General features: G+C 41.9%; 1 pseudogene; it reads right to left on the bottom strand.

Annotated features, from left to right (window-relative positions):
- Nucleotides 1-265: 265 nt before the first annotated feature.
- On the bottom strand, nucleotides 266-929 carry LOC107045406 (annotated as a pseudogene).
- Between the last annotated feature and the right edge of the window lie 10,714 nt (nucleotides 930-11,643).

The following is an 11,643-nucleotide window of genomic DNA, read 5'->3' on the forward strand; positions in this document are numbered from 1 at the left end:
ATAATCAGAATGTATACAATGGAGGGTTTTCCCTCATCTTCAATATCGTCTTCGGTATTACCGATTTCAATATCTTTATTTTTGCGGTTGATCAGAAGGTGCGTAGCACAGGTCATTGCGATGGCGGTCAAGAAGATGAGTAAAATCTAATAAATACCTCCTACGGTGCTCAATAGTTTCGGCACAAAGACTGCGAAATGCAATTAAACCCAAGGTTTCGGCCGTCCTCGGTCTTCTTTTAGAAATGAATTTCACCTCCCTAGAGTTACAAGACCCGTTCTATCAATTGGATATGCAAAAGTGTTTCAAAAATATTGAAGATACTTTTACAAACAGGTGTTTTAGGGTCGATAGTGTGAGTGTCGGCGTCATCGAACTCGTCATCAGTCTCGGGTCTTGAACACTGACGCGTTGTAATGTCCTCCCACTTCTTATGAATTCTTATGAATTAAATGATTACATATATTTAAAACTATTTGTAAGGCACAGTTATACGCCTGAACGTTCATCTTGTTTTTCATGTTATGGAAGTAACACACAGCCTTTTCTTCATTCTGCAGACATGTATTGTTTTTAAAATTCATCTTTGTGCCCAAATTTATGGTTTCTCGTGCATATAAGATCTGGAGATATACAGCCTCCTCACCACCAATAGTGAAAATCGGCTGAGTATTTCTGCACAGCTCTCTAATATTATGTACAGCGTGCTGCACTTCTGTATTCCCATCATACCACTCGATTCCGTGATTGTTGGTGGTAAGTCTGTTGTTCGTCTCACGCCAGCAGGTAGAAAGGTCTAAGTACGGGTAAGGTGCATTCAAAATCCAGTGCGAAAGAAATACTCCCTCAGTATTAGCCACAGCAATTTCTTTTGGCAAAAATTTCCCATTTTTGCCACGAAAACCTTGGATAACCACAGTGACCACCATGTTGATGCGATCACAACAAGAGACTTTTTTTTATCATGAAGAAGTCGACGGGTGGATAAAGTAATATATCTGACGACTGTGGCGGGGGAAATCGGGGTGGGGGAAATATATCAGTATCATTTTAATATTTCATTTTAATTTGTTCTTCATTCGTAGCGAAAAAGGTACAGATTTTTTAGTTTCAGCTGCTACTCGGTTTCTGTTTTTTTCTGCATCAATTGTCAAGTGTACTTCTTTAACAATTTCGCCGGTGTATGATGTGACAATTTGTCCAAAGAAATCAAAAAGATTTTCAACATTCACATTTTTATATGCACGATTGGGACGAGTCATGTCAAACTGTTCAAAATATTTGAAAATAGTTTTTATTATAATATCACATGACAACTACTGTGACGAGGCAACCTTTTTATTTTTTATTATTTTTATACTCTTTTATCGCCCCAACTACACTGCCCCCTAACACTATATATTTGGCCACCGCTGGCTACCTTGTCTTTCCCCCCCCCCACTACTCTAGTCCCCTCCCCACCTCACCCTTCCGTCCCCCTCGACCAGCAACAACGACACCCCAGGATGGAGACCAGTTCCGGCCCTAGATTAAAAGTGGAACACCGGCACCCCAGGAAGAAACCCCGAAGAACGCCCCCCTTTACCTCAGGCACCCAGGAAGCGGATGACGATTCCGCTCCTGGCCCACCTCGATCTGCCCCCCCTGCGAAGAAGACGTTGACGGGAAGGAGACTCACTCGTCTCACGACTGCCCTGAGTGACGTATCGTATTTATCGTGCCCAGCAAGAGACCAGAACATAGAGTGAAAAGAGGATCGCCAATTGAAAAGAGGATTGCCAATTGCAAAGAGGATTACCAAAGGACCTCCGACCTTATCCCACATCAAGGAGATAGCCCAGGAGACCCTGAGGTGGAGAGGAGGCTCAAAGTTCTCTGGAGAGGACCCCGAGAAGGCCCAGGTGTGAGCTACTCCACACAGTTCCCCAGGATCGAGAGGGCCCGTAAGTACGAGCTATTTTTCCCCTTTTCCCCATTACCATTTCTGCAACCGTATCTCCTCGGTTCTTCCCCCCAGCGGTGAGCCCACACTTTTGTTTCTTTTCCCCCCAGTGAGATAATTATTGTAAGAGTCGAGACACCCCTAGACACGACTAAACTCTTCCCTTATTTGTTAATTAGAGCCTCCCCGATATTGCGCGTGTTAGAGTCGCTTGGCCTTACCCTCCCCCTAGATAAGAGTCAAAAGGCCTCACCATCTATATATAAATTTAGTCGGAAATACATTATTTCATTGAATTTACCCCCTCGTATTTGTGCTCTTATTTGACAACCCTAAAACCCTTTTCAGGATTTTCATTAGTCAGATAACGCGGTCACACTACTTTTTTCTATTACACTCCACGTTTTCCATACACAATAAAGTAGTCAAGTTATTCACAACACCTTGCTTATACGTCTCCAGGTATATTCTTTAAATACTGCATAAGTTGAGTAATCCAAGTATTCCGCCTTCATACAGAGCGTATCGTGCTATCCAACACGTAGAAATCCGCCTTGGCTCCAAGATCAAAGATGAGGATTGCTCTATAGCCGGAACTTGAATGGGTGAAACCAATTCTTTTACCTGGACCACAGGATATCGATGGGAATTTTTCATCATCCTCCGGTGATTCAGACTCATCAGCGAAATACTCAAGCATGAGTGGTATATGTTCAGCCATGCTGTGCCATTCTGAAGGAGTCAGCGTAATCACTGTCCGGAGAAATGTTGCAATTATTCGCACCACAGGCGGAAGGGTACCCTTTTCAGTCCACAATAGACCGGTAGTCACTTGTTTTGTATGTACTTTATTGATCGACAACGTATCCGCAAGTAATAAAGGGTGATCCGTGGAAGTCCTCGCTAGTATAGTCGTTTCAACATTCTGCTTCTTCACCACGGGAGGCTGGTTTTCTTTGTTTACAGAGGTGTCCTCTGCATTAGATTCACGTTTGGCTCCAATATTTTGCGAGGAGAAACCTTCCAATTTCCCCTCAAACAATGGTAACTCTTGAAAGGATCTATAATACCCCGGAGATATGGTATCCATAGGGTTAACACACGCGTTATCGTCAACCACGGATGAGATGTCTGTTTAGAACATGGTGAGACCAATGTATATGGTGTGACGTATTTCGCACCTCTGCGGACGATACGAAGATACGCAGCCCTCGGCGACCAAATGACAAACGAAAGTTGGGCGCCAGCACGACTGAATCGTGCAAAAAATGTAAACAATAAAATATTCCAAAAATTCTCCGACAAATGGACAACTGCCGATAGCTCAGACAACCGCGGTGGTGGCTGGGTTCCACGAAATGTTGTCCTGACAATTCCTGAAATGACTGGGTTCTCTTAACTAAATATATCGCCAAATTCCGAAAATGCAGGGAATAAAATAGTTTATTCAACAAACCCCCTTTCTCCTTCCTCAAATATCCAATAAGAATTCAAATAGTTTATTACATTAATATCCAATTTTTAAAAAAACTAACGACTCGATACATCTTAAATTCCCTATCCGTGAATTGTCGAATTAATTGAATACCAGCCAGTTAAAAGATAGAATTAGTCAAATAAATCAAAGGCAAGAGAAAATGTCAAGCAGCAAAAACTAGCACACTGAACTAATCAAATATCACTGGAAGCAATTGCGATTTTCCGAGAGAGAGAGAAATTATTCAAAATATCAAATAATAGACGAGAGAATTAATTCCAGCCACGACAAGTGGGATTGCCTCGAGAGAGACGAAACAAAATACTAATGACCGTACACAAGCCTACGACACATACTCGAGCGTCGAAAGACCCTACAATCCCAGTTGGCGTTTGCGATAAATAATTCCGATATTCGAACCCCAAAAGAAATTAATCAAATCATAAAAACAACATCGAACATCGGAAATCAACTGAATAACGAAAATGTTAGCTAGCTGTCGACATGTCCACATCCGACTGTCGATAACTAGCTTGTCGAAACGAGAGTCATTAATGATGGAAAACCACTGAATTTACTTGAGACAAAGGAGTACTCAAAAAAAATAATAAAAGAATAATAAATGTTCACTTGAAAGTAAAATGAATTTACAACGGGAGAGGCTAACCTCTGCCGAGCAAATAATGAGAGCTCGTCCCAACAACTAATCACTCTAAAATGGCGTCATGTCGCTCGACGCTAAACGTCGACAAAATCAAAAGGCAACCGAACTCTGATTACTGCACCAAATAATTCACAGAAATGTCCCAAAATTAAATTCTACTGGAATGATCCCTCCGCTCCAGTCTAAGAGCCGGGGGAGAGTTGACTCCAAAACAAGCCACGGTAATCCTCCAGTCAAAGGTGCCCGAAATACCGACAAACTCCTTTTTGTCCAATCTCCAAAAATACGGCAACAGTCCGTCTCACCATCCACACGAGAAGTGAGGCTAAAACCCACGCTTCTCCCCTGCGTCCGTGCCTTTTCCCGCCACTCGATTTCCATTGGCCTATGGATAATCGACGGGCCACTCTGATTGGTTGCTAACCCAATCAAACCAGAACCATCAGCAACTCAGACTCCAATTCACGCACTCAGCTACATCTCAGTTGCGTGAATTCTCCAAATCCCACATTACAAAAATTCGGGAAAAAATCATCAAATGATTTTCCCTTCCACACTCAACGATAATCCTGGACGTCTAACGTCAGTCCAACAATTCCTCCATCACTGCCTGAACCCCAAACTTTCGGTGCGGCATGGAGATCCAACATTGCCCCTCACGACATTAGCCAATCACCATCATTTTCCCCAACTACCTCCAGTAGCTGGCGCCTTCGGTGGACTGCACCTCCAACCTCCCAGCTCTTTGCAGACTCCAGGATCGATGTCAGCCGATGACCCTAAATGTGACTCAATACAATACAAAATGACAAAAGAAGAGAATTAAAACATATCCAATAAAATAAACCCTTGACTCTCGCTCCGCAATATGGTGACTTCTCGTCTGGACGGTGAAACTCCACCGTTAAACGGTCGAAACCAAATAACATGTTACAATGGATATCACGCCATCAGTACTGGCTGTTTATAATCACATATGGTCGCGCCGAGTGGGAGGGGTGCGCATGCGTATCCGTATTAACGTTAGCGCACATGTGTTACACATATACGGATTAAATCGTAAGTATTTTTATGGCACGCCATGCAATAAGTCGAGTTTATCGCACTCGACTTCAAACTCGACTTCTGCACGATGTGGTATAAAATAGTATAGACCACTCGGGCATAAAGTTCGTTTTCAACGAATGTGAATACAGACCTCGCCTTTGGCTCGGCCTGTAAACTTCACATTCGTCGAAAACGAAATTTGTGCCCTTGTACTGTAATGTACTATTTCATATCAATTTTTGTTTTTTTAATCATTTATTGACATTACTACCGTCTACATGCAGATGGTGTAACTTATGCACCGGATGTATTGGTATTGTTCTATTATCTGCTCTGCCACAGTGGATGTTTATACAAGTGTTTCCCAAATTAGGACCCGAGACAAATTTTCTGAAAACGGTTGACATGAATATTTCATATCCAAATTTCTTAAAAATGTATCAATAGGTATTTTGTATTCTGGGAATTGAAGGGATTAGGTGAAAACCTCACATGTTAGTTCAATTTTTCACCAGATACGAATTAGACCGAGTTTATCATGTCATACGTTAACCGTTTCACTGACGATCTTGAAAGTACGAAACAGGCCTTCCATCGCTACCTGACTTTCCGCAGGATGACCCGTGGTATTTGTGAGAAGCTGGAATTGTGTTATGAATCCGAATTTCGTATTTTGCGTGCTGCTAACTCGCAACATTATTGGATCAGAATATACTCTCCTTTCGGGCGTGGAGCTGCATATGTTTCAAGGCCATACTTTGTAATAGAAGCGTCTTATCATCTCGATTATACTCACATGTACACATTCAAAGACTCGTTTTCTCATGTCCTCGTTTTCTCGTTTCTTCGTTCTGTCGTTTCCTCGTTTTCTCATTCCCTTGTTTTCTCGTTTCCTCGAATCATCGTTTCTTCTCGCTTATACTGCGCGATAGATGTTGCTGTGGAGGGGACACGATGTCAAGAATGGGAGACGACGGTGGCGCTGCTGTGGTGAAATGGACAACGCAGATGATCTATTTTTTACGTATCGAGGGAGTTTTTTATGTTTTTAGTTTGTTGGGACGGTTATATTTTATATAATTTATTTCTTATTAATTTAAGTAAAGATTTTGTAAACCAATAAGAACGTTTCGCTCTCACCTCACTATTAATAAAACAACGAAAAGAATCGAGATGAAGTTAGTATCCAATATGTCTTCACCGTGTTCTGATATTGTCTTTCCGCGCATATCGTTGAAAATCAAATTCCTAGCGGAAATGATTCAGATGCGCTCACTCTGTCACATCTGTGTACGACCCGTGGAGTGGGTAAATGCATTTTGAGAGGTGGAAATGTATTTGAGCAGGGGGCGCCACTGAGGCAAGCATTGCTGCTAGACGTGTTTCTGAGTGCAGTGTGTACTTTTTTAGTTTTTTTTCGAGGTGCTTTGCCTCTTGAACAGTTAAATTGTGTCTGTGGAGTGTAGTTGACTTTCTAGTTTCGAGTGAATTATAAACATTGAACTTTTTCCCACGATTTTGGCTCCTGCATTGGTTTTTATATAGCCAGTTTTTCATTCGGAGGTTAATGGCTACGGTTAGTTTCTGTTTTGGCGGTGAGTGCTGGTAATGTCGATCTCCGAAAACAAATTGGTGGATTGCTCTTCAAGTGACATCTCTGAGGCAGTGATTTCACCGGGTCCAGCCCCGACAATAACTGTGCTCGCTATTCCGACAATAAAGATTTCGGACTGCCCGTCACCCGCTGGTACCCCCTCTGCATCTCCAGCTGTCAAGAAGTGTATATCTCGCTCTGTTAGAAAGAGATCTACCGAGAAAACTGAAAAGAAAGCCAAACCCGCATCGACTCCGTCTTCAAAAAGGAAACGAGAATCTGAATTGTGTTTTGGGATTGACATTCCCTCGGTTCTACTCAAGAAAAGCAAAGACAAATTGATTACGCAATTTTGGAATCCACGTGCGATCTCTTGTTCGTTTTCTGACTCGGTTCCCCCCTCCCTTGAGGTCAGTGCTCCCGCCGCTGAGGGCTTGGGCGCGTGTGTAAATCAGCTGATTGATTCAGAGATGTCGGCGGGTGACAGCAATAAAGTTGCTCCAGCTGAGGAGAGTTCTGGCATGGCCACTAAAGAGGATATTAATGCAATTACAACGATTTTGCAGCAAATGAGATTGGATAATCAGCAGCGGGATGTTTCGTTGAGGGCCGATATGAGCAAGGGGAATGAGGAAATCAAGCAAGAAATTAATGGAATGAACGAGACTATTTCTAAATTCAAGGCAGAGGTTGCCGAAGCGCAAAGAAATACGGAGCTGAGAGTTGAGGCGCTTGAATCAGAGCTGAACCAATGTAAACAAGAGATTGCTGGCTGACAAATTTCAGGAGAACTTATTGAGAAAATTAATAGAATTGAGAAGGAGCTGACGGTGGTAAATAAACCATTGGCTTCCCCCAATTCACAATCAAATCCTGTGATATTGCAACAAGTGGAGGAACTCATGAAACAACTCGAACAACAAGATAAGATTTTGCGAAGGAATAACATTGTAATTAAAGGGCTGCAGGTAAATCCTGCTTCTTTGGAGCAAGAGGTCAATGCTTTCCTCACTTCCAAATTCTCTTCCCCTGCTTCCTCTGCTGATTCAGTGCACTTGATTGGTAGAGACAGGAACATGGTGATTGTTAAAATGAAGTGCTTCCAGGATAAACTGAACATTTTGAAAACGAAGAGGAAAATTCTTAAGAACGAAGACATTTTTATTGATAGTGATCTCACCAGCCGTGAACGCCTGCTTCAGTCTTAATTGAGGATCTATGCTAGGAATGAGACGTTAAAGAATATTCCAGTTAAACTCAAGCATGGTTCGGTCGTTGTTGATAGTATTTCGATGACTTGGGACTTGCAGTTGGATAAGGCAGTGCCTCTTGCCTCTACCTCCGGAACCAGATCCTCCTCTCATGTCACTCGTCCTTTTCGGAACGTCAGGAGGAGCGGAACCGGCCCACCGCCATCCAACATGTGAATAACTCACTACTTCGAGCCGTCTTCTGGAATTCAAAAGGCATCTCAAATATTTCGCAATTATCAAATCCATCAGAGTTTGGTTTCATCGGTGTTTCTGAGACTTTTCTACGACATGAAGTGAAGCAGCTGCCAGCTGCTTTCAAGGAGTTCCACGTCCTGAGTTCTCCAGCAATCAGAGTTCATTCTCGAGGAAGAGGTAGTGGAGGCCTCTTAGCCTTAGTAAACAAGCAGTTGGGTGAGCCTGCTCTTCTTCATCGCTCAGAAAATTTGATTTTTGTTAAAGTTGTTGTAGATTCGAAAACCTTCATATTTGGTACAATTTATTTTATCCCTTTGGTTGATATTGAGCCGGCGCTGGAACTCCTTCAGAGCAAATTGGATTCTTTTTCCGAGATGTTCCCAAATGCAATTTGGTTACTGGGCGGCGATTTTAATGCGCATATCGCGGCAGATGGAGAGATACCTGAAGACCTGGTGGAAGGTAGTGGTCTTGAAAGATTTAGATCCGACCTTAAAATGGCTCATTGTGATAGAGGGCGTACTCTCCTTAACTTTATGGAAATTAATAATATGTTCTGTTTGAATGGAAGGTCAAGGAGTGATACTCCTGGTAAGATGACGTTCCTGGCTCCCACTGGTTCCAGTACTGTGGATTTCATCTGGGTCAACATCTTTTGTTTGCATTTGATTGTGGATTTCGAAGTATGTATTGATTCGTCCCACTCAGACCACTTGCCAATCAAGGCTACTTTGATGGTACCTCTCGATCTGCCGTCTCTCCCTGATGAAACGTTGACTGCTCAGCAGACACTTCTTTCTTGGAATGTTAGTGGGGCCGAGTCTTTTACTCGGGCCATGTTTGTTTCGAATAAACTTAAATTTGATTTTTCACATACATCGGTGGAACAGCAAACTGATAATTTGAGATTGGCTATTAGAGAATCAGCTTTTTCCGCAAATATGATCAAGAGAGTTGGGGGAGGTGGTCGACTTGATAAGACTAAAGATAGAGAGAATAAGAACTGGTATGATAACGATTGTAAAAATCTCAAACTTGAACTGGATCAGAAGTTGGTGGAATTTAAGGATATCCAAGTACTTCGTTCAAATTGGCAACTTTTTTTCAAGTAAGATTTTAGTTTTGTCGAAAATCTTGCCGTCCCCATGCTTTTTCGGATTTTTCATTATTGAATACATTTTTTCGGGAATTTCTTCAATGAATATTGTGAACAATATTTTATTCAATTTCACACTTGACTCTCGTTGGTCTAACCTCTAATGATCATACGGCAACACTGCACATGTGTTGTATATAACCTCGTAAATTCGGTTCGAGTAGTCACTTGAGCGGACTGTTGCCAGACGTTAGGAACGCACGGATTCAAACCACCCAATATGGTCGTCGTACCAATCAAGATGCTTTTAATTTGATTGTTTGCAATTATCTGTCCGGAAACTCATGTTTTTTAATGTCGCAAAAAAAACTAGAGAGTGTAACGAACAAAGTCATATACGGTTATGTGTACGAGAAAGCGCTTTAAGACTATGAACTGTTGGATTGAAGGTGGGAGTATACAGCTCTTATGGACGCAATGTGTTAAATTTCATTCTTTCAAAAATCGTTTTCTCAAAAATATGTTCGGAAACTAAAGTTTATACTGCGCCTAAAAAATACTCTTGGTCTAGTCTATAAACTCTGAACGGGATTTCCCCCAGAAAAATTGCCTGAACTACTTGGATATCCTTAAGAATGCTAATTTTAATGGTACGTTTGGTATTAGTTATACGAAGCTTAAAAAGGATTATGTAAATTTAGTCAAGAAAAAGAAAAACATGTATATTACGTTTTTAAGGGACTGTCTTGCGAACCCTAATTTCACGACTGACTTCTGGCTTGCTATTAAAAAACTGAGACCCTTCGTCTATAATGCTCCCTGTCTCTCACTTAATGAATGGTATGCTTTTTATGTTAGCATCTGTCTCCCTAAACAAAAGTTTGAGATGTTTTTTCCGGATATTTTCAATGATGGACTTGATCAGCAAGTCACTTTGGATGAGNCTGTCTTGCGAACCCTAATTTCACGACTGACTTCTGGCTTGCTATTAAAAAACTGAGACTCTTCGTCTATAATGCTCCCTGTCTCTCACTTAATGAATGGTATGCTTTTTATGTTAGCATCTGTCCCCCTAAACAAAAGTTTGAGATGTTTTTTCCGGATATTTTCAATTATGTACTTGATCAGCAAGTCACTTTTGATGAATTGGTTCGCAACATTAAGTCCTTGAAGAATGGGAAAGCCGCTGGACCCGACGAGATCTCTAATGATTTTTTGAAACACTTGCCACAAAATTGGCTTTTGTATTTGGTTGTACACTTCAATAAGATTTTAGAAGTTTAATATGTTCCAGACTCTTGGGGGGCAGCGGCTCTCTCCATGCTTCACAAGAAAGGAGACAAATCCGATCCACTAAATTATCGAGGCATTGCTCTCTGCAACTGTCTCACTAAGCTCTTTACCCAAATTCTGAGGAATAGAATTCAGAAATGGTCTGAAACTGAGGGGATTCTTGATGAGAGTCAAGCAGGTTTTAGGTCACACAGGAGTTGTCTCGATCAGATTTTCGTTCTGCGAAGCGCCATTCAGCTGCAGCTTCGTCTTGGCTCCCGGAAGGTATTTAGTGTTTTTGTTGACTTCAGGAGGGCCTTCGACTCCATCCCGCATCACAAACTCTGGCCCAAGTTGCTTACTCTTGGTTTGAGCTCAAAAATGATTAAAATTATTAAATCCCTATATGATTCGGCATCCTTCCAAGTCAAGGTCTCTGGTGCTTTGACAGAACCGTTGCCTGTATCCTCCGGGGTGTTGCAGGGTGAATCCCTGAGCCCTTTACTATTTATATTATATATTTGTGATCTTGAAAGATTTTTACGTGGGCGGGGATTCAGAGGTGTGAATATTGACGGCTTGGTGGACGTGCTCGTCCTACTTTATGCAGACGATTTAGTCATCCTCACTGAGGATGCTATTACTCTCCAACGGATTCTATTAGCGATTCAGGATTATTGCAGCTTGAATGACCTAGCAGTTAACACTGATAAAATCCAAGTCGTTGTTTTTCGAGAGGGAGGTCGTCTGAGTCCTTCACTTGAGTTTTTTTATAACTCACGTAAACTCGATATTGTTTCTTCCTATATATATCTTGGAATTCCCTTTAGTTGCACTTCGTCCGGCCATTTGGCTGCGGTGAGAGCTGTTAATAAGGCCAAACAGGTGAATGGTGCTGCTATAGGGCTGTTGATGAGAGCCAAGTGTGATTCGTGGGATGGAGTCATGAAGCTTTATGAAGCTTTGTCGAAGTCTACATTACTTTATGCAGCCCCAGTTTGGGCACTCGATTACTCTGATATTATTGAGACTGCGCAGGTCAACTTCCTGAAAAGGATGCTTGCCCTGCCAAAAAATACCGCTGGATGTGCTTTGAGATTAGA

The sequence above is a fragment of the Diachasma alloeum genome, unplaced genomic scaffold, assembly GCF_001412515.2.
Source record: "Diachasma alloeum isolate Michigan unplaced genomic scaffold, Dall2.0 Dall_scaffold_00928, whole genome shotgun sequence".
Lineage (NCBI taxonomy): Eukaryota > Metazoa > Arthropoda > Insecta > Hymenoptera > Braconidae > Diachasma > Diachasma alloeum.